This window comes from Anomaloglossus baeobatrachus, chromosome 2, assembly GCF_048569485.1.
Source record: "Anomaloglossus baeobatrachus isolate aAnoBae1 chromosome 2, aAnoBae1.hap1, whole genome shotgun sequence".
NCBI lineage: Eukaryota > Metazoa > Chordata > Amphibia > Anura > Aromobatidae > Anomaloglossus > Anomaloglossus baeobatrachus.
The window spans coordinates 384,535,940-384,557,831 of NC_134354.1; positions in this window are offsets into that span (position 1 = coordinate 384,535,940).

Below are 21,892 nucleotides of genomic sequence, written 5' to 3' on the forward strand. Positions count from 1 at the left end.
CACGGCAAATCTCAATAGGGGGGTCCTACTCTACATTCTGTATTTCATGTGCCATGCGGCCTCCTAGATAAAGTTAAAAGCAGAACCATAATGGAGCACACATACCTGCAACCTGTATATAGCCGCTTCCATGTTGCAAAAAAGGCACTTGTGGATAGAGACCAGCCCAGGTCCCAGCATGTGGAGCAAGCTCTACACATACCAGGACTATATCAGAACTGATCCTCCCAGCGCCAAACAGCAACCATTGATAAAGGCGGACCAGATCCAAGAATGGTGCTTAATTAGCATTGCCTGTGGAAAGGGGTGAGGTAGCTGAATCTGAACAGCTACCAACAGGAGGAATACATTGCAAACCAAAATCAGGCACGCATGGTATGGTGTTGGTCAGTCACCAGAATTGTAGCATAACTACGGTCAAAACAGAGAAAAAAAGAAGGTCGTAGTTATGCTACAAATTCTGGTGGCCGGTCACCACCATGCCATGCACGCCTGATTTTGGTTTGCTATGTATTCCTCCTGTTGGTAGCTGTTCAGATTCAGTTACCTCACCCCTTTCCACAGGCAATGCTAATTAAGCACCATCTTGTATCTGGTCCGCCTTTATCAATGGTTGCTGTTTGGCACTGGGAGGATCAGTTCTGATATAGTCCTGGTATGGTGCAGAGCTTGCTCCACATGCTGGGACCTGGGCTGGTCTCTATCCACAAGTGCCTTTTTGCAACATAGAAGCGGTTATATACATATTACAGGCATGTGTGCTCTATTGTGGTTCTGCTTTTAACTTTATCTAGGAGGCCGCATGGCACATGAAATACAGAATGCAGAGTAGGACCCCCCTATTGAGATTTGCCGTGACGTTGGCAGGGGTGACTCAAAAAATTGATCAATTATTTGCTAAAAGTCTCATTTTTTTTTTATTGTAGTGCAGTTGGAATGAATCTGTGGGTTTTCACTTTTTGTATGATGCGTGCCAGTTTCAGATCGTGCTGGCTCCCCTCTCTCTCTGTTTGGTCGTAGTTATGCTACAAATTCTGGTGGCCGGTCACCACCATGCCATGCACGCCTGATTTTGGTTTGCTATGTATTCCTCCTGTTGGTAGCTGTTCAGATTCAGTTACCTCACCCCTTTCCACAGGCAATGCTAATTAAGCACCATCTTGGATCTGGTCCGCCTTTATCAATGGTTGCTGTTTGGCACTGGGAGGATCAGTTCTGATATAGTCCTGGTATGGTGCAGAGCTTGCTCCACATGCTGGGACCTGGGCTGGTCTCTATCCACAAGTGCCTTTTTTGCAACATAGAAGCGGTTATATACAGGTTACAGGCATGTGTGCTCTATTATGGTTCTGCTTTTAACTTTATCTAGGAGGCCGCATGGCACATGAAATACAGAATGTAGAGTAGGACCCCCCTATTGAGATTTGCCGTGACGTTGGCAGGGGTGGCTCAAAAAATTGATCAATTATTTGCTAAAAGTCTCATTTTTTTTTTATTGTAGTGCAGTTGGAATGAATCTGTGGGTTTTCACTTTTTGTATGATGCGTGCCAGTTTCAGATCGTGCTGGCTCCCCTCTCTCTCTGTTTGGTCGTAGTTATGCTACAAATTCTGGTGGCCGGTCACCACCATGCCATGCGCGCCTGATTTTGGTTTGCTATGTATTCCTCCTGTTGGTAGCTGTTCAGATTCAGTTACCTCACCCCTTTCCACAGGCAATGCTAATTAAGCACCATCTTGGATCTGGTCCGCCTTTATCAATGGTTGCTGTTTGGCACTGGGAGGATCAGTTCTGATATAGTCCTGGTATGGGGCAGAGCTTGCTCCACATGCTGGGACCTGGGCTGGTCTCTATCCACAAGTGCCTTTTTTGCAACATAGAAGCGGTTATATACAGGTTACAGGCATGTGTGCTCTATTATGGTTCTGCTTTTAACTTTATCTAGGAGGCCGCATGGCACATGAAATACAGAATGTAGAGTAGGACCCCCCTATTGAGATTTGCCGTGACGTTGGCAGGGGTGGCTCAAAAAATTGATCAATTATTTGCTAAAAGTCTCATTTTTTTTTTATTGTAGTGCAGTTGGAATGAATCTGTGGGTTTTCACTTTTTGTATGATGCGTGCCAGTTTCAGATCGTGCTGGCTCCCCTCTCTCTCTGTTTGGTCGTAGTTATGCTACAAATTCTGGTGGCCGGTCACCACCATGCCATGCACGCCTGATTTTGGTTTGCTATGTATTCCTCCTGTTGGTAGCTGTTCAGATTCAGTTACCTCACCCCTTTCCACAGGCAATGCTAATTAAGAACCATCTTGGATCTGGTCCGCCTTTATCAATGGTTGCTGTTTGGCACTGGGAGGATCAGTTCTGATATAGTCCTGGTATGGTGCAGAGCTTGCTCCACATGCTGGGACCTGGGCTGGTCTCTATCCACAAGTGCCTTTTTTGCAACATAGAAGCGGTTATATACAGGTTACAGGCATGTGTGCTCTATTATGGTTCTGCTTTTAACTTTATCTAGGAGGCCGCATGGCACATGAAATACAGAATGTAGAGTTGGACCCCCCTATTGAGATTTGCTGTGACGTTGGCAGGGGTGGCTCAAAAAATTGATCAATTATTTGCTAAAAGTCTCATTTTTTTTTATTGTAGTGCAGTTGGAATGAATCTGTGGGTTTTCACTTTTTGTATGATGCGTGCCAGTTTCAGATCGTGCTGGCTCCCCTCTCTTTCCTCACAGACCAGCAGTTTTCCAGGGACACCCTAGTCAATGCCGTCTCCGCACAGCAGCCATATCTTGGTCCCTCAGATGTGGACAAATAAAAGACCATTTTCCTCCTAGCCATGACAAAGATAAGAGGTTGACTTTCACCCTCTGCAAGCTGTTGGCTACAGAAATGCTGCCTTTCCGCCTGGTGGACACAGGATTTTAAAGACCTTATGTCCGTCGCTGTGCCCCAGTACCAGATGCCCAGTCGCCACTACTTCTCCAAGAAAGGTGTACCCGCGCTTGGATCTTAGATCTGCTTTTCCACTAAACACCACTGCTGCACAAAGTGAATCTCCCAGTTGTAACTTGCAAAGCATGGGACTGTCTTGTCATCATCAGTCAAGCCGTGCCAGCAACACTGTATCTGGTGGTAGCAGCAATTTTATGGAATCGTTTCATAATTTTTTTAGACCATCCTTTGCAAGGCCACAAGAGACAAGAAGTCTGATACATAGTCAACGGCTGGAAGAGTATCTCCAAATGAACATCGATGCAATGACTGTGCAACTGGACCCTTGCTCATTTTGGGCTTCCAATCTTGAAAAATGGCCTGAGCTCGCCACTTGGAGATCTTGTCGTGTTCTGCAGCCAGCGTTGTCTCGGAAAGTGTCTTCAGTGCTGCTGGGTGTGTGCTGACTAGAGATGAGCCACCCCTCTAGAGTTCGAGTTCGGTTCGGTTCCCAGACACTTCAACGTAAAGACCGCCTGATGCCGTTGAGCCCTGCTGCCAGCATAGAACGGAGGTGTGGGGGATTCCTTGTGTGCCGTTACAACACAGGTGGCCTGACCAGACAGGCTTTGGGCGGAGGTGGAGGACCCAGACGAAGTTGAGGAGGCAGACGCAGTGGAGGAACTTCGACATACAGAGGATTGATGCACAACTCGTGGGGACAGCAAGACTTGGCTGCTGTGTGTAGATGGTGGCGAGTAGGGTGTCCCTGGAAAAATGCAGGTTTGTGAGGAAAGTGCAGGCGTAGACATGATGTTGCCTTCATCCAACGTTGGTGCTATCGATGTCTGAGAGAGCTGTACACACGCACTTGTTTCCCCTTCTAAACCAACTGACGACCTAACAAGCAAACTGCCTGTTGCGGTTACAGTGGTGGAAGGTGTGCGTGGAAAACCAGGTGTGACAACTGTCCCCACAGTAATAGAAGATGAAGAGCGCGCGGATGCACTGGAAGGGCAGGTGGTGGTTGGCCCGCTACGCTAGGCCACATTGCAGCACAGTGAGCTTCTCACTGAGAATTCTGCTTGGAATTCATGTGACGATTCATGGAAGAAGTTGTCAAACTGTTGAGCTTTTTGCCTCTACTTATAGATTCACGACAAATTTTACAGATCACATGATTTGGGAGATCTTTTGCAAGGTCAAAAAAGGACCAGGCTAGGCAAGGCTTAGAGGACATGCGACCTGCAGAGCCACCCCGACTTGTGCTCAGAGGCAGAGTGGTGGCTGAGGATGCAGTTGTAGACGTGCTACCAGTACTCCGACTCTGTCCAGGAAGGCGCAAGGTAACTTCAACGTCAGTTGCAACCTCCTCCACCGCCTCTGTTGACCTTCTCAAGTGCCTGACTGTGGGTTGACAGTAAGTGGGATCTAGAACTTCATCATCAATCGTTGTGTTTGCACTTCTCTCACCCTCAGACATAGCCTCTTCCTGCCCTGACCGAGTATTTAAGTTGTCATCCCAATCTGGTATCTGCGTCTCATCGTCATCAGTATGTTCCTCATTGTCTCCACCAACAGGTGTCACAGTTTGGGAATGAGGGTCTATATTATGCTCATAAAGTTGCTCGTCAGGGCCTGAATCTGAGTCACAAAGGTTCTGGGCATCACTGCAGACAATTTCCTGGTCTGTACTCAGTGTAGCTTGAGAGCAGACCTCTGATTCCCAGGCTATAGTGTGACTGAACAGCTCTGCAGACTCAGCCATCTCTGGTACACCATACTGTGCAGGGCAGGTGGAGACTTGATAGCTGGGAGAAAGCAATTGGGATTGGGATGACAACTCCGAGGACAGTTTTTTTTTTGATGTGGTAGTTGAGGTGGAGGAGAGGGCACTTCTTGGAGCACTTGAGATCCATTCAAGCATGTTCTTTTTTTGTGCATCATCTACCTTTCTTACAGTTGTTCGGGTCCGTAAAAAAGGTAGCACATAGGATTGTCCACAGAAAGTAGTAGATATCTTACTTTTGCTGAAAGATGGCTTATATTCAGCAGATGTTAATGTAGCTTTGCCACCTTCCCCACGGACACAAACTTTTTTTCCTTTTCCAACACGCATGTTCCCCTTTCCTCCAGCATCTGTCCTTTTGCCACTCATTTTGTTAGCGACAAGATAAGTCACTTAAAATATGGTAGCAAAAATTGAGAGGTGGTGTAGATTTCAGAGGTGGTCTAACTTTATTGACAGCTGAAGTACAAACACTGACTATCCCTGACAATGCAACTATGGCCCTAAAACTGGCAGCACTGTTTGCTGGTAAATTCTTGGCACCAGTGGGACACAAAATTAGTAGAGCAGCCACTGTTTGGATGCCACTTATATTCAGCACTGTTTGCAAAAAAAAATACTGTAGCAAAATGTGCATGAGGGTTTAGTGCAGAGGTGCTGGTAAATGCTTGGCACCAGTGGGACACAAAATTAGTAGAGCAGCCACTTTTTGGATGCCACTTATATTCAGCACTGTTTGCTGTAAAAATAGCGTAGCAAAATGTGCATCACGGTTTAATGCAGAGGTGCTGGCAAATGCTTGGCACCAGTGGGACACAAAATTAGTATAGCAGCCACTGTTTGGATGCCACTTATGTTCAGCACTGTTTGCTATAAAAATAGCGTAGCAAAATGTGCATCAGGGTTTAATGCAGAGGTGCTGGAAAATGCTTGGCACCAGTGGGACACAAAATTAATAGAGCAGCCACCTTTTTGGATGCCACTTATGTCCAGCACTGTTTGCTATAAAAAAGCGTGGCAAAAGTGGGCAGGTGGGTACAGTGGCCGGGTTCTCTGGGTCAGTAGACATGAAAGAAAGCCTCACTTTCTATCCCTCCTAATGGTGAAATGCAGCAAGGAATTCCCTGAGCTTAGGTACACAGATGCTGTTATCTGAAGCTGTATACAGCGTTTGCACAGACCTGACTGTCACCTATGGCTCTGAGCCCGAGAAAATGAGCCCTGAAAAGGACTGAAATAAACTTCTGTCCCTAATCTGTAGAGCTCTGTGTGTATAGTGTACACAGCTGGAGCGGCGACAGGAGCTGCGTGAGCGGTGACTGACACCTAGACACAGAAAGCAGATAATGGCGCCGTGAGAGAAAATGCCCGTATTTATAATGCAAGGACATGTGACATGGACAGCCTATGAAACATGCCCTTGCTTGTCTGGCAAAAAAGACCACTTAGCTGTGTGTGTGTGTGTCTGGGATTGGCTAACATGCTGGCCCGCCCCACTGCACGCGCGCTTAAGGAAAAAAAAAAAAATGGCGATCGCCATTATCCCAGCAGCACTGATCTAAACGCGCCGCCCCACATACTATACGCTGAAATTAGATAATAGTGTGAATCACAGAGTGACTCACACTATTACAGTGAAAAGCCAGCTAGTAAATAGCTAGGCTTTTTGCTGATCGAACTGTTCTCGAACGTAAGATATCAAGCTTTTAGCATAAAGCTCGCGTTCGCGTTCGATCTCGAGCACCCCAAAATCACTCGAACATGAAATTGGCGAACCTCGAACATCGCTCAACTTTAGTGCTGACAGATAAGCGCAAGAGTCTGTCCAGTGACAATGTGGACAGACTAAGGTTCATCAAGATGAACAAGTCATGGATCAGCAAGGACTTTGCTACCCCTGTGTCATCCTGGGGAGAGTAAAGGCTGGCATATTTTTGAATGTGCTTGATTCCAATCAACTTGTCAAGTTTGCAACTGGGGCACAAGTGATGCCACTGAAGTGGTGTGTGGGGCCCAATTTTTCAAAAAAAAGGGAGACTCTGCTTGGAGTCCCCTTGCTGTGTTTTTAAAAATGATCCAAGATGAACAAGTCATAGTTCAGCAAGGACTTTGCTACCCCTGTGTCATCCTGGGGACATTTAAGGCTGGCGTACTTTTCAATGTGTTTTATGCAAATCAATATGTCAAGTTTGCAACTGGGGCACAAGGGATACCACTGAAGTGGTGTGTGTGTGTGTGGCCCAATTCTTGTAAAAAAGCGAGACTCTGCTTGGAGTCCCCTTCCTGTGTTTTTAAAAATTATCCAAGATGAACAAGTCATGGTTCAGCAAGGACTTTGCTACCCCAGCCCAGTGTCATGCTGGGGACAGTTAAAGCTGGCATATTTTTGAATGTACTTGATGCAAATCAACATGTAAAGTTTGCAACTGGGGCACAAGTGATGCCACTGAAGTGGTGTGTGTGGCCCAATATTTGGAAAAAAGGGAGACTCTGCTTGGAGTCCCCTTGCTGTGTTTTTAAAAATGATCCAAGACGAACAAGTCATGGTTCAGTAAAGGACTTTGCAACCCCAGTGTCATCCTGGGGACAGTTAAGGCTGGTGTATTATTGAATGTGCTTGATGCAACTCAACATGTCAAGTCTGCAACTGAGGCACAAGTGTTGCCACTGAAGTGGAGTGTGTGGCACAATTTTTGGAAAAAAGGGAGACTCTGCTTGGAGTCCCCTTGCTCTGTTTTTAAAAATGATCCAAGATGAACAAGTCATGGTTCAGCAAGGACTTTGCTACCCCTTTATCATCCTGGGGACAGTTAAGGCTGGCATATTTTTGAATGTGCTTGATGCAAATAAACATGTAAAGTTTGCAACTGGAGCACAAGTGATGCTACTGAAGTGGTGTGTGTGTGTCCCAATTTTTGGTAAAAAACGGAGACTCTGCTTGGAATCCCCTTGCTGTGTTTTTAAAAAAGATCCAAGATTAACAAGTCATAGTTCAGCTAGGACTTTGCTACCCCAGTGTCATCCTGGGGACAGTTAAGGCTGGAGTATTATTGAATGTGCTTGATGCAAATCAACATGTCAAGTTTGCAACTGGGGCACAAGTGGTGCCACTGAAGTGTGTGTGGCCCAATTTTTGGAAAAAAGGTAGAATCTGCTTGGAGTCCCCTTGCTGTGTTTTTAAAAATGATTCAAGATGAACAAGTCATGGTTCAGCAAGGACTTTGCTACCCCAGTGTCATCCTGGGGACAGTTAAGGCTGGCGTATCTTTGAATGAGCTCGATGCAAATCAACATGTCAAGTATGGAACTGGAGCACAAATGATTCCACTGAAGTGGTGTGTGTGGCCCAATTTTTGGAAAAAAGGGAGACTCTGCTTGGAGTCCCCTTGCTGTGTTTTTAAAAATGATTCAAGATGAACAAGTCATGGTTCACAAAGGACTTTGCTACCCCTGTATCATCCTGGGGACAGTTAAGGCTGGCGTGATTTTGAATGTCCTTGATGCAAATCAACATGTCAATTTTTTAACTGGGGCTCAAGTGATGCCACTGAAGTGGTGTGTGGCCCAACATTTGGAAAAAAGGAGACTCTGCTTGGAGTCCCCTTGCTGTGTTTTTAAAAATGATCCAAGATGAACAAGTAATGGCTCAGCAAGGACTTTGCTACCCCAGTGTCCTCCTGGGGACAGTTAAGGCTGGCATATTTTTGAATGTGCTTGATGCAAATTAACATGTCAAGTTTGCAACTGGAGCACAAGTGATGCCACTGAAGTGGTGTGTGTGGCACAATTTTTGGAAAAAAGCAGACTCTGCTTGGAGTCCCCTTGATGTGTTTTTAAAAATGATCCAAGATGAACAAGTCATGGTTCAGCAAGGACTTTGCTACCCCTGTGTCATCCTAGGGACAGTTAAGGCTGGTGTATTTTTGAATGTGCTTGATGCAAATCAACATGTCAAGTTTGCAATTGCGGCACAAGTGATGCCACTGAAATGGTGTGTGTGGCCCAATTTTTGGAAAAAAGGGAGACTCTGCTTGGAGTCCCCTTGCTGTGTTTTTAAAAATGATCCAAGATGAAGAAGTCATGGTTCAGCAACGACTTTGCTACTCCTCTGTCATCCTGGGGACAGTTAAGGCTGGCGTATTATTGAATGTGCTTGATGCAAATCAACATGTCAAGTTTGAAATTGCGGCACAAGTGATGCCACTGAAATGGTGTGTGTGGCCCTATTTTTGGAAAAAAGGGAGACTCTGCTTGGAGTCCCCTTGCTGTGTTTTACATGATTTTAGAAGTGCATGACATGCCTATATCTGTGTCTCCTCCTCTTTTTACTCGTCCAGCTCTTTTTTTTTCTTCGCATGTATATATGTCCTTGTCACTTTTCCATGTGTTTGTGGTGTCTTGTGAGTTGTTTGTCACCTTTTGGATACCTTAGAAGGTGTTTTCTATGTGTTTGTATGTGTTTGTGTTTGCCTGCTACTGTTTTCAATGGGGTTCGAATTGGTTCGTCGAACGTTCATCGAACGGAGCCTCCGTTTGACGAACCGAATTCGAACACTAGGGGGGTGGCTCATCTCTAGTGTTCACTGGGGTTAAGTATTGTGACAGTTTTATAGATCAAATTGTCATGGACGCAGCGATACAAAATATATGTACATTTTTGTTGTGTGGTTTTCTTTACACAAATAGAACTATTTATTTTGATTGTTATTATTATTTTTCGTTTTGCACTTAGTTCCTTTATTGCACATTACCACACAGTTTTCCGATTGCAGCTGCGATGTTCTGCATTGCTTGGTCACAGTAGAACATCAAAGGTTTCAGAGCTGCACTGAGAAGGCCTGAGTGATCATGCTGCAGGCATGAACACTCAGGATTTCCGTAGTCAGGTGACCCAGGGGATCCCTCTCCCAATTCCCTAAGTGCCACAATCAATATCGATTGCAACATTGAGGAGGTTAAACAGCCAGGTATGGTGCAGGCACCATTCCTGACTGTGAGTGTCGGTGCTCGGTTGTCAGGTAAGCTGAGTCCATAGAGGAGACCCTGTGCCCTCATGATTGCCAAGATGTACCAGTACATCCTTGGACGGTAAGTACCCGAGAAATAGGATGTACACTTACGTCCTTGGCCGGGAAAGGGTTAAACAGTAGCGATCGAATGTTTTGCATCTTTTTTAAAAGTGTGATTACTTCTGTCTGGTTGTTGTAATACTATTTTCCTGGTGATGAATTGAAAGTGCATGCAAGACCTTCATTTTAACTAAAATGCTTTTGAATATATGTATAATCATTTAATTAAAGAAAACTGACTGTCAAAATATCACAACATAGAGAGAAATTAATTGTTTACAATGCCATAACTTACTATTGTGGAGCATAGCCTCTTGATTTAATTACTGCACCACACCGATGGGACATTGAAGCCACTAGGGTATTCAAGACTTCTTTTTTTACTATGAGTATGGGGTCCCAACTCATCCCAAAGGTGCTGTATAGGTTTTAAATAAGGTGATTGGCTTGGCCATTGCAATAGGAGAAAATTTTTATTCGCTAACTAATTTTTTACTAAATTGGATGTGTGCTTAGGATCATTGTGTTGCAGGAATTTCCAGCCTCTGCCTACTTTGGTTTTACCATGTGGCAGTATTATATTCTCCAGTACATCATTGTATATGGGAGCATTCATATTTCTATCAATTCTATACAGAAGGCCAATGACAGATGCAGAGAAGCTGCCCCAACCCATGACATTGCCACCACTTTTCACAGTAGGTGTTTTTGGTTCCATACATCATTACATTTTTCAACTAGGTGGTATATACAGTATAGTGCTTATCATCACTACCAAACAGATTGAACTTGGGTCCATCCAACCACAACAACTTAGACCAATCTGTCTCATTTAATTGGCCGTGTTTTTTTGCGAACTCAAGTTGGACCTTCCGGTTCTTTGCAAAAATGAACTCGTGCATTCAAGCCTACTGCTCTTAGTCGTGGCACCACAGTTTGGCAACTCACTTTGACTCCATATTCTTTGTTCATCTTGTGTGAAATCTGTACTGCTCTTTTATGAACATCAGATACTGTATAGAGCTTTCTCTTAATAATGTGCTCAACTTTGGAGAATGTTTTCAGTGGTCGTCCACTTCTAGGTTTGTCAGCTGTTCCATAACCTTTTCTTTCTTAATTATAGGTGACACTTGACTCTCAGAACAGATGAATTCCAAAGCTACCTTTTTTTGGCTTTTGTCTGATTTCACTCAGAATAAAATGCTTCCCTATATCCGGTTATAAATTTGACTTTGTGTTGGCCATGTTTTATCTGAAAACACACACAAAAAAAATTAGGCAAAATAGACTACCTATGACAAAATAGTCGAAACATTTGGCCTAGCAAATGTGGAAAACTAAAAATAAAGGGATAAAACAATGTCAAACACAAATTTCATCCTTAGTGCTCACAACAACCAGACAGAAGTAATCACACTTTAAAAAAATCCCAAACTTTTGGTGGCTACTGTATGTCACACAAATAGTTAATAAATAACATTTCTCACATGTCTACTTTACTTCAGCACAATTTTTCACCATCATTTCAAGGGTTCAAAGTTTATTAACAATTTCTCATTTTTCCAACAAAATTTGCAAAACCATTTTTTAGGGACCGAATCATATGTGAAATCACTTTGAGTCGCTAAGGTGACAGAAAACACCCCAAAGTGATACCATTCTAAAAACTTCACCCCTCAAAGTACTCAAAATCACACCCAATAAGTTTATTAACCATTTAAGAACTTCACATGAACTAATGCAAAATTTTACTTTTTTCCACAAAAATTTTACTTTAGCCCAAAATTTTGTATTTTCACAAGGGTAACAATGAAAATGAGGACACTGATATCCCAAATGTGATGTTAATCTACTGATTGGGACCACATTAGGGTTCAGAAGGGAAGAGAGCCTGTTGAATTTTAGAGTGCAAATCAAAAAAGTCCATGGAGCCTCTGTTAGGAGTCTCAAAACAGAAACCAGCCAGATATCCCTCCGGGAAGGGCCAAGCCAAGGGGTGCCTCTTTTTAGGAGACCACCATAACCACCATATTAGGTGGCCCTTTTAGTCAATATCCAACTTTTTGACAAGTTTAAAGATCTGACAAGGGAAATACCAAGGCCAGGTATCCATCCACAGACAGCTGTTTCGGGGTATTGCCTCTCATCAGTGTGGAGTAGGATTCTGGCTAGGTGGGAGCAATGCCTAGTAGACCAACAAGACAAAACAATCACTGATCTCGGGGAGACCAGCCAGAGAAAACACTGCCGGCAGCCAGCGAGAGTGCTCATCCTCCCTCTAAGCCGCCAACCCAGTAACACCTTGCTGCATTTGGAGAGCCCATGACAAGGGTAACAGGAGATAATGCACCATACAATTTGTTGTGCAACTTTTCTGAGTACAACAATACCAGATACGTGGTCTAAAACTACTTTTGAGGCAGAGTGCAAAGTGAAGAAAGGAAGGAGCGCCATATTTGAGTTCAGAATTAGATGGAATAATTTGCTGATATCATGTTACATTAGCAAAGCTCTTGAGGTGCCTAAACAGTGGAGATCCCCCAGAAGTGTCCCAATTTGGAAACTAGACCCCTCAAGGATTTTATCTAAATGTTGGATGTGTAAGGGGGTAGTCGGACCCCCAAGCAGGAAGAGAGAATTCCCCCCCTGAAGACGCCACATGGTGTGGTGGCGAATGTCGAAAGTAATAATAAAATGTGACCTGTTGTGCTAAGTAGTAAACGGTTTTCCCCACTATGTGCCAGTACAGAGTAGGGGGTTCCCCTGGTAACAGTGGCAGGGAAGGAGGGGTAGTGTAGCCTAATTAGGGGATGGGCTCTGAATGCAGGGCAGAGTACAGCCAGACGTGACGTGCAGGAATGCAGGGCCAGAGTTCAGTCAGACGTGATGGGGCTGTTACGGGGGGCTGTCTGATAATAAAACCTAAAGGAGTAACAGACAGTCAGGGTCCACCGTGCAAAGACTCTGCTGCAGACTATGGCAGAGTGCAATACCTCTGTTAAACTCACAGAGGAATATAATTAGTAAATAAGGCAATTCCTCCCTTACTTGGAGGGTGTGTGGAATGGTCTCTGTTAATAATCACAGAGACAAAGGCAGTGAGTGTGAAATGGCACCTACCTAGGTCCGTTCCTCTAGTGGTGCCAGGAGACGGACAGCAGCGTAAGCCGCACAAAGCTCCTACCTGCGTTCGCTCCACTAGTGTGCGAGGACACGAGCCACTAGATATGGCACCTGCCTAGGTCCGCTCTTCTAGTGGTGCAAAAGAGACGAACAGCAGCGTAAGCCGCACAAAGCTCCTACCTGCGTTCGCTCCACTAGTGTGCGAGGACACGAACCACTAGATATGGCACCTGCCTAGGTCCGCTCTTCTAGTGGTGCAAAAGAGACGGACAGCAGCATAAGCCGCACAAAGCTCCTACCTCTGTTCGCTCCCCTAGTGTGTGAGGATACGAACAACTGCCAGACGCAGTATAAGGAACGTTACCCTAGCGGCAACGTCCACCTGCGAGTAGAATCACAAGGCCCAGCCAGACCATGTGCCCCAGGCACCTGCCTATGTCCGCTCCCCTAAGAGGTAAGGATACGGACTGAAGCCGAAGCTGTAAGGTATAAGAACGCTACCCTGCCGGTAGCGCTCACCTAGCATAGACAGAGAGATGCCTAGAGGAACATGCACAGAGCGTCTACTCTCATGCATGAACCAAGAGGACTGAGCATCGTGCGGCGTGCGGCAGGGTCTTATATAGACTCTGTGCCTCATCCAAGATGGAGGACACCAGAGCCAATCTGCTGCCAGAACGACAGGAATGACGTCACGCTGGCCTATCACCGAGCAAAGCGTCACAAGCACATGACCAGCGACCAATCGGCATAGAAGGTGTCAGAGACATGTGACCACGTGTCACAAGCACATGACTAGCAGCCAATCAGCATAGAAGGTGTCAGAGACATGTGACCTCGTGTCAGCGATGATGTCACCCGCATATGTGCAATGGCTCCAAGATAGGACTTAGTCTCCAGCGCTTGCACATGTGCAGTAGCAAGAAATCTGGACATAGTCTCCAGTGCTCGCACATGTGCAGTAGCAAGAAATCTGGACATAGACTCCAGTGCCACAGCAACCGTAACAGTACCTCCCCCTCAAGGGCCCCCCTCCCGGCGACGCAGGTAATCGGCAACTAAGTCGGGAGCACGGACAGCCTCCTCAGGCTCCCAAGAGCGATGTTCCGGGCCGAAGCCCTCCCAATCTATCAAGAAGAACCTGCGCCCTCTAACCATCTTAGAACCAACTATGGCTCGTACCTCATAGCTAGAGCGAGAGGAATCAGAGGCAGGAGAGTGCACTTCACGAGCGTTAGGTAAAATAGCCGGCTTTAGCAGTGAGACATGGAATTTGTCATGGATCCTAAGATGGACGGGTAACTTCAATTGGTAGACTACAGGATTTACCTGTCGAAGAACCTCATAAGGACCCAGGAAGCGAGGAGCAAATTTGACAGAGCTTACTCTAAGTCTCACGTGTTTTGCAGAGAGCCACACAAATTCCCCCGGAGAAAAGACAGGAGCCGGGCGACGTAACCGATCGGACACCGTCTTCATACGGTCCTTAGCTGCTTGGATCGACTCTTGAGTCCGATCCCAAACCTCTCTGGCATTAGTTGCCCAGTCGGCCACAAGAGGAGGAGGTGCAGCAGCGGGAAACGGTACCGGTACGGTAGGGTGTTGCCCATTATTGAGTATGAACGGTGTCTGCCCAGTGGCCTCAGCCAGCGAATTGTTAAGGGCAAATTTTGCCCAGGGTAGGAGGGAGGACCAGTTATCGTGGTTCTCAGCAACAAAGTGTCGAAGGTATATAATCATGGATTGATTGGTACGCTCAACCAAACCATTGGTCTCCGGATGGTATGCCGAAGAGAGATTCAACTCAATTTGCAGAAGGCTACAAAGATCTCGCCAGAAACGGGAAGCAAATTGCGGGCCTCTATCACAAATGATATGATCTGGCATCCCGTGAAGCCTAAAGACATGCTTGAGGAATAGTTTGGCTAGTACCCTGGAAGATGGGATTCTCGATAACGGTACGAGATGAACCATCCGGGAGAAATGGTCCGTAATGACCCACACAAATCTATGTCCCTGTTAACACGGAAGATCACCCACAAAGTCCATGCCTACCACCTCCCATAGTCTATCTGGCACTGGTAAAGGATGCAAGAGCCCAGCTGGTCTCTGCCGTAATGGACGGTTGCGAGCACACGAGTAGCAGGAACCGACATATCTCTTGACGTGGCTGGCTAAGTGTGGCCACCAATACCACCTCTCGAGTAACTCTCGTGTCCGTCTAATACCAAAATGCCCACCCACCTTTGAGGTGTGGGCCCACGACAGTATATCATTCTGTCGATCAGGCGGAACAAAGGTCTTGCCTGGTGGGATTTGGTCTAACGTCACAGGGGAGAGCGTATGAAAAACCCTGGAGGGAAGGATAAGACGAGGTTCGTCAATCTCTTCCTGGGTAGAAACCATAGAGCGAGACAGGGCGTCTGCCTTGTTATTCTTACTCCCAGACAGATAGTTGATGGAGAAGTGAAAGCGGGAGAAAAACAAGGACCAGCGGGCTTGGCGAGGATTCAGATGCTGAGCGGATTGTAAGAACGTCAGATTCTTATGGTCTGTATAGACCTGGAAAGGATGTTTCGCTCCTTCCAGCAAGTGACGCCACTCCTCCAAGGCTAATCTCAGAGTGAGCAGTTCCCCATCCCCAATGGTATAGTTTCTCTCTGACGGTGAAAAGGTTTTAGCAAAGAAGAAACACGGCCTTTTTCTACCTGCACCATTCTTTTGATACAAGACCGCACCAGCACCCACTGAAGAGGCATCAACCTCCAAGAGGAAGGGCTTATTCTCATCGGGTCTTTGAAGAACGGGAGCAGTTGAAAAGTGTCTTTTTACTGCCTCAAAAGCCTGAGATGTCTCAGTAGACCAGACTTTGGGATTAGCACCTTTCTTAGTCAAGGCCACCAAAGTAGAGAAATGGGGTATGAACTGCCTGTAATAATTTATGAATCCTAAGAAGCGTTGCACCGCCTTCAAGGAATGAGGTTCGGACCATTCCAGGACAGCAGAGAGCTTCGCAGGATCCATAGCCAGACCCTCTTGTGAGATAATGTAGCCCAAAAAAGGCAAGGATGACTGCTCGAATACACATTTTTCGAGTTTAGCAAACAATGAGTACTCCCTTAAACGGGAAAGGACACGAACGACATCCTGACGATGAGTCTCCAGATCAGGAGAAAAAATCAGGATGTCGTCCAGATACACCACTACAGAGGATAACAGTAAATCCCTGAACACATCATTTACGAAGTCCTGAAATACTGCGGGTGCATTACATAAACCAAAAGGCATGACGAGGTATTCATAGTGACCGTCTCGGGTGTTAAAAGCGGTCTTCCATTCGTCACCCTCTCGAACTCGTACCAAGTTATACGCACCCCGCAGATCTAACTTCGTAAAAACTTGAGCTCCCCTCAGTCTGTCAAAGAGCTCCGAAATTAAAGGTAACTGGTATTTGTTCTTCATTGTGATTGCGTTGAGACCCCTGTAATCTATGCAGGGACGCAAATCACCCTCTTTCTTCCGAACAAAGAAAAACCCAGCTCCCGCGGGAGAGACAGACATACGAATGAACCCCTTCTCTAAACTCTCTCTTATATAGGTCGACATGGCCTCCGACTCAGGTATCGACAGGGGGTAAACCCTGCCCTTAGGTGGAACAGAACCTGGGATAAGGTCTATGGCACAGTCATACGGCCTATGGGGTGGAAGAACCTCAGCACACTGTTTGGAGAACACGTCAGCGAAATCCAAATAGGGTGTAGGTATGGAAGAGAGATCAGTTGATGCAACCGCAACGACCTTAGGTGGTAAGGGAAGAAATCGGGACTGACATTTCGAACCCCAACTAATAATGCTGTCGGACTCCCAGTCAATGTGAGGAGCATGAGTCCGAAGCCATGGGAGACCCAGAAGGACGTCGTCTATACCCTCAGGCAAAACAAGAAAAGAAATCTCCTCTATGTGACCCTGAGACAGGGAAAGGCGCAAGGGAACTGTCCTCAATGTAATGGAGTCAGACACCATAGTTCCATTAACAACACGGACAGGAATAGGCGCCTCTAACATGACAGAGGGAATATTGTGTCTCTTTACAAATCCTGAGGACACAAAAGTCCCGTCAGCTCCGGAATCCACAAAAGCCATAATAGGCCATGTATTCTCAGAGAATGAGAGCTGACCTGGGATACTACACTTAGAGGGTGCAGAAGACGTCTCTAGTAACCCCCCTCTAATGGTTACTAGGCCTGGGAGTTTCCATGACGACTAGGACACTTGTTGGCATAGTGCCCAGCCTGACGACATACGTAACATATAGGAGGACCAGACTTGCGTAGTCTGGAGGACGTATGACCTAACTCCATAGGAGTGGGAGATGTTTCAGATGCTGAGGAAGATGGTAGTGGACCCTCAACAACTGGAATAGCCCGATGCTTAGGACATGAGGAAGAGACCTCGAGTCTACGTTCCCTATGGCGTACGTCGATCCTCGTTGATCAAGTCTTCCAGAGAAGCAGGGACCTCACGAGTAGCAAGAGCATCCTTAACATAGCCTGCCAACCCTCTCCAGAAGATAGGAATCAACACCTTCTCTGGCCAATCTAGTTCTGCCACCAGAGTTCTAAAAGCAATGGCATAAGAACTAGTGGATAAGGAACAGTGAGATAGATCTAAGAGTCTCAGGGCCGCATCATGGGTAACCTGCGGACCCATGAATACCACCTTAAGAGCATCAAGAAAGTCTTGATGTCTCAGAGTAACCACATCAGAGCGCTCCCATAGGGGAGTCGCCCATTCTAAGGCTTTGTCCTGAAGTAAGGAGATGATAAAGCCTACTCTGGACCTCTCCGTAGAGAAGAGAGAAGAGTTGACCTCTAGGTGTATCTGACACTGACTAATGAAACCACGACATGATCTGGCATCGCCAGAATATCTGTTTGGCAGAGCAAGTCGAGGATCATGTGCAGATGTCACCATGGTCTGAGGTTTATCCTCTATACTCTTGAGCCGTGACTCAAGTACTTGTATGTAATGGTGTAACTGCTGATATTCTGCCATAACTGCCAGACCCTTGGCTCAGTCCTAATGTTACGGGGGGCTGTCTGATAATAAAACCTAAAGGAGTAACAGACAGTCAGGGTCCACCGTGCAAAGACTTTGCTGCAGACTATGGCAGAGTGCAATACCTCTGTTAAACTCACAGAGGAATATAATTAGTAAATAAGGCAATTCCTCCCTTACTTGGAGGGTGTGTGGAATGGTCTCTGTTAATAATCACAGAGACATAGGCAGTGAGTGTGAAATGGCACCTACCTAGGTCCGTTCCTCTAGCGGTGCCAGGAGACGGACAGCAGCGTAAGCCGCACAAAGCTCCTACCTGCGTTCGCTCCACTAGTGTGCGAGGACACGAACCACTAGATATGGCACCTGCCTAGGTCCGCTCTTCTAGTGGTGCAAAAGAGACGAACAGCAGCGTAAGCCGCACAAAGCTCCTACCTCTGTTCGCTCCCGTAGTGTGCGAGCATACGAACAACTGCCAGACGCAGTATAAGGAACGTTACCCTAGCGGCAATGTCCACCTACGAGTAGAATCACAAGGCCCAGCCAGACCATGTGCCCCAGGCACCTGTCTATGTCCGCTCCCCTAAGAGGTAAGGATACGGACTGCAGCCGAAGCTGTAAGGTATAAGAACGCTACCCTGCTGGTAGCGCTCACCTAGCATAGACAGAGAGATGCCTAGAGGAACGTGCACAGAGCGTCTACTCTCATGCATGAACCAAGAGGACTGAGCGCCGTGCGGCGTGCGTCAGGGTCTTATATAGACTCTGTGCCTCATCCAAGATGGAGGACACCAGAGCCAATCCGCTGCCAGAACGACAGGAATGACGTCACGCTGGCCTATCACCGAGCAAAGCGTCACAAGCACATGACCAGCAACCAATCGGCATAGAAGGTGTCAGAGACATGTGACCACGTGTCACAAGCACATGACCAGCAGCCAATCGGCATAGAAGGTGTCAGAGACATGTGACCTCGTGTCAGCGATGATGTCACCCGCACATGTGCAATGGCTCCAAGATAGGACTTAGTCTCCAGTGCTCGCACATGTGCAGTAGCAAGAAATCTGGACATAGACTCCAATGCCACAGCAACCGTAACAGGGGCAGAGTGTGGGAGTGGGTGCTTTGGCAGAGAAGTGGAGGTCAGCAGGAACGCCTGTAGAAGGGAACTTCGGGAGACGGGAACGCCCGTAGAGAGAAAACAGAATAAACCTTTGAGGAATGGTAGAAATTGTGGACTTGTCTGGAGCCGGTAGTGTGTACTGGAGCTGCCCCATAGTCTGAAAAACCCCTGAGATAGGGCTTGACTAAACCCGGGTTGGAGTGCAGCTATCAGGGGGATAACACGTGGCCCCTGCAGGTGAAGGAAAGTGTCCAGAGGAAAAAGGGGAACCGTCTGTAAAAATAACCTGTAACATAGAATTGTGGTACTGAAGTAAACCTGCTGCTGAAAAGCGAGTGCAAACAAAGAAGGGAAGCCTTTTACAATAAATTGTTGTTTGGTTTATCAGCTGCCTGCAACCGCCTCTTTTCTGTGAGTGAAAAAGGAGCCGGAGAGCTGAAAGAGAGAGATGCTGCTGAAAGCCAATATGCTGACATGAATGTGTCCCTGCCATCCACACTCTGCCCCAACAACACTCCCGCTTTACTAGTGACGATCGGGCCGGGGGTCAGCCTGTCGCCCTTGGGGCAGGAGACCACGACTACACACCCTGAGGCGAACCCTGCTCCCGTTACAGATGAACACCTTGAGCCCCTAGGCGGTACACAGAATTTTATAATGTTAAGCCGTGAAAATAAAACATACATTTTTAACCACATAAATGTTGCTATTTTTCCAATACACTAGGCTAGATAGGAGATAGTGGACCATACAATTTGTTGTGCTATTTCTTCTGAGTACGTCAATACCCCTTATATGGTCAAAAATTACTTTTTAGGGACAGTACAAAGTGAAGAAGGGAAGGAGCACCATATTTGAGTTAAGATTTAGTAGGAATATTTTTCAGGTGTCATGTCACATTGGCAGAGCCCCTGATGTACCAGAACAGCTGAAAGCCCCCACCATAGGTGACTCCAATTAAAAACTGCACCCTGAATGAATTCACACAATGGTGCTGTGAGCAAATTGACCGTACAGTTGGTCCATTTGGTGGTGAAGAAAAAAAGAATTACATTTTTACCACTAAAATGTTGTTTTAACCAAGGACCTCCAAATTTCACAAGGGAAATAGAAAAATATGGCCCCATAATATGTTATACAATTTTTCCTGAATGTGGCAATACCCTACATGTGACTGTACAGTGCTGTTTGGCCACACAGCAGGGCTCGGGAGGGAAGGAGTACCTTTTAATTTTTGGAGTACAGATTTTCTTAGAGCAGCTTGCAGACTCCTTTTAAAGAGCATTTAAGTGCTAGAACAACAGAAAATTTCTACAATTTTAGAAATTACACTCCTTTGGGACTTCATCTATTGGTGTAGTGCTAAGTTAAGCGGGCTTTACACACTGCGATATCGGTCCCAATATCGCTAGTGTGGGTACCCGCCCCCATCTGTTGCGCGACACGGGCAAATCGCTGCCCGTGCCGCACAACATCGCCCAGACCCGTCACACATACTTACCTGCCCGGCGATGTCGCTGTGACCGGCGAACTGCCTCTTTTCTAAGGGGGCGGTCCGTGCGGCATCACAGCGACGTCACTGAGCGGCCGCCCAATAGCAGCGGAGGGGCGGAGCTGAGTGGGACGTAACATCCCGCCCACCTCCTTCCTTCCGCATAGCGGCCGGAAGGCAGGTAAGGAGAGCTTCCTCGTTCCTGCGGTGTCACACAGAGCGATGTGTGCTGCCGCAGGAATGAGGAACAACCTCCTTACTGCTGCAGTAACGATTTTTGAGAATGGACCCCCATGTCACCGATGAGCGATTTTGCAATGATGCAAAATCGCTCATCGGTGTCACACGCAACGGCATCGCTAATGCGGCCGGATGTGCGTCACCAATTCCGTGACCCCAACGAGTTCGCATTAGCGATGTCGTAGCGTGTAAAGCCCCCTTTAGTCTTTGGAAAACATCCAAAGAGTCAAATGCAATGAATGTTGCAAAGTTAAAAATTGCATATATGCCCTTGTCATGCCCAGTACACTGTTGTGCCCATACTTTGTGCCCAGCTTCTGCTTCTGGAAACCTGCACCCCAAAAATTAAGCAAGTTCTCCTCACTACAATATTGGCAAACATGTGGTTGTTAACTGTGGGGTAGGCACATTGTGGAGCTCAGAAGAGAGGGTTGGCACTTGGATTTGGGAGTGCAGATTTTGCTGATTTTCTTTTTTGGGGTGAGCCATATCGTTCTTCCAGAGCCTTTGTGCTACCAGTAACATGGAATCCCCCCTATATTTCCGTTGAAAGATGTCGGACCTAAGTAAAGAATATACGCCTCTTGGCTTAAACTTCAGCATCACTTTTGTGGGTTGAGTTGAATGCTACTTGGTGGAAACTTGGGGGAACATTTTAGATCAGTTCACATTTATCATGTGCTCTATGCTGAGTACTTAGATCGGGGTTTTCACCTCCGAAATACGTGATTGAGTTGAAACTCTGATGAATAAATTCACTATAATAAGGCAGCAGAGTTACTCTGGACTCCGTCCGGCCTCTGTTCAGCGGTGTCCGTATTTTAAACAAAACTGTTGATAACCGCACTTTTGTGCTTGCCTAAAAAGACGCATAAAAAGATGGACACTGCCAGACCACAAGTTCAAAATGACTCCATCTGCTTCATTCCAGTGAATTTTCTATTGGGAATTTTGTCTCAATCACGTTTTTCCGAGATTTACTTGTAGTAAGTGAGCCGCCCCTGCAGCGGTCGAACCATTCGGATCTGGGGGTCGCTGTGGCTCGAGGGTCTCCGGACCTG